Below are 2,684 nucleotides of genomic sequence, written 5' to 3' on the forward strand. Positions count from 1 at the left end.
AAAGTTTGATATAGGCCCTATGTTTCATGTTGTTTGTTGAATGGTCTTTAGTGATATTATATTCTAATATGACCACAACATAAGGAAAAATCATAAGGAAGTCCGCTCTATTTCCAAATTTCAGGAAAATGTACCTTTTATGCATGCTTCGACGTGGGAATTTTGTTTTATGTTGTTTGATGAATGGTCTTCTTAAAAAATATAACAGTATAATATGACCGCAACACAAGGAAGTTCATTCGTTAAATGTTTAGTAGATAGTACAGAGAATTGTGATTGTTTATCAAAATCATTACGGTATAAAGGGTCGGTGGCCTGCGGATTTTAGCACGAGAACGCGTAGGTGTTACTCCATGCTGAGCATGGATAGCTGTTCTATAGCTGGGGGTACTACATTCCGGCTAAAAAAACTCTGTCTTTAGGTCTCCGCCTTTTGGCCTGTTTACATCCTGATTGATGCGTCGGGGATAATAGCGTTGTGTTCGTTGACAATCAATAGAAAATTCAAAATTAGTGAGTGGTAAAATAATCGAGCTCTCCTTTCGCCCTCTGCTAGATCCGTCACTGAACTCATGGGTAAACTTCGTTTTTCCCTCTTTCTTTCTTCCCTTTAACTCTTCTCATTTTTTTTTTTCGGCGTGACTGACAGGGTGGGGGAACGGGCCCCCGTGGCCGCCCGCTGGATCCGCGCCTGAACCTACCTAAGTATATAGGTTGGCAAATCAGACAAACTATGCTTAGCCCAACTAGCCTTCAATTAAATAAAATTATACAAACTGTTTTTGGTTCAATGTCGTAATAATGTATTTAAAAGTGCGTTCTACGCAATATTGTTGGAATGTAACAATATATTGTTTATGTCTTTGATGTTTTTCTCTATATAATGGCCTAAAGAATGAGATAAAATTACCTGATCTTTTTCAAGAGGAGAAAACCTTGAATTTTGAAGAACTTAAAGGTCATTAAAAACCTGTCTCTTATACACATCTAGATGTGTATAAGAGACAGAATTATACAAAAATTATACAAACTGTTTTTGGTTCAATGTCGTAATAATGTATTTAAAAGTGCGTTCTACGCAATATTGTTGGAATGTAACAATATATTGCTTATGTCTTTGATGTTTTTCTCTATATAATGGCCTAAAGAATGAGATAAAATTACCTGAATTTTGAAGAACTTAAAGGTCATTAAAAACTCCTCAGAAGTCGGGAAAGCTCATTTCCGGCCATCTAGGAATCCAAATTTCCCCGGGGAAGTTCCCAGGACCCCTTTTAATGTTTGGTTGTTGTTTTTTTTAGACATTTTAAACTATTCTCTTTCATATCCTGGATCCGCCCCTGGCTAGAGTGCATTTCCCTTGTATTTCGAAATTGTTTATAAGTACACAATATGCTTTAACCAACACATCGCTAATCAGGGATGCAAGGTATATAAACAATTGATAAACTTAACATTTACTCGTGAATTGCTAGGTACAAAAACGTAGGCTAACATTTCCAAATCGTTATTTTTTGTACTTTTTGAAAAGCGTACACACACTTTCAACCCCCTCCCCACAGCGTACGTTTTGTACGCGCGTGAAAATGATAAAAATAATGGATGACCCCTTAAGGATTTTAAAATATTCCAAACCTGTACGCTTAAAAAAAAAAATAAATAAATAAATAAAGTTATTAAACTTAAAACACAAACAACACGATAGGATATAAAGTTTGAGAGAATAATTGGTTTACTGTACTGTATTTCTGAAGTGCCGTTCGTTTTAGGGTTGCTACAATCAGGAGTTACAATCGATCCAACAAAGGAAAAGCACTATCTATTTCCTTACATTCCAAAAAGGAGGATTTTGGATGCTATTTAAAATTTGCTGGAGATTGAAAACTTAATCAAGCAGATTGATCACAAAATCAGAAGCACGATCTCAAACATCAGAACCCAGCTTTTATTGTTTAAAACTGTCGGGCCCCATTGAATGAAACTACGGTATTATATAGTTTATATTATATTTTGTTTAAACAATTTCGGGGAGGGGGGGCTCGCACTTGGGGCCCTGGCGTTCCCCCTCCCTTCCGTCAGCGCCCGAGCGTGACGCCACTGATGTAACAACTGTTAATTGTAGCAACCCCAAAAACGAACGGCGCTTGAGAAAATACAGTACAAGTATACCAATTATTCTCGCAAACTTCATATCCTATCGCGCTGTTTGTGTTTTAAGTTAACTTAATTTTTTTTATTGAAGTGTACAGTTTTTTTGAATATTTTAAAATCCTTAAGTTAATTTTTTTTAAGTTTTGTTTTGTTTTGTTTTTTTTCAATGAAAAATAAATGCGATCGTTAATATTGACCGTGGTACAATGTAAAACTGTAATCATAATGACTACTTATACAGAATTTTACTATATTATAGGCCTAGACTAGGACCAGGCCTCCTACTATAGTATAGAGGCCTAGTCCAAGACCTTGTTGCAAATCTCAGCCTACATAAAGCCTACCCTATAATGCCTAGCAAGGGCAGGCCCGTAGGCAGGATTTTCGTTGGGGAGGTGCGTTTTGCAACCGAAGTGGACCTTACGATGGGCGATTGGCTAGGGGTCTCCGTGAGGGTGGGGCGAACCTTCTGGAAGCTCTGACAAATTAGCATTTTGAGGGCCTTTTTTAATGGATTTCTAAAATCCATAATT

Source organism: Anneissia japonica, unplaced genomic scaffold (assembly GCF_011630105.1).
Source record: "Anneissia japonica isolate Jap-2015-1 unplaced genomic scaffold, ASM1163010v1 scaffold284978_len400890_cov162, whole genome shotgun sequence".
Classification (NCBI taxonomy): Eukaryota; Metazoa; Echinodermata; class Crinoidea; order Comatulida; family Comatulidae; genus Anneissia; species Anneissia japonica.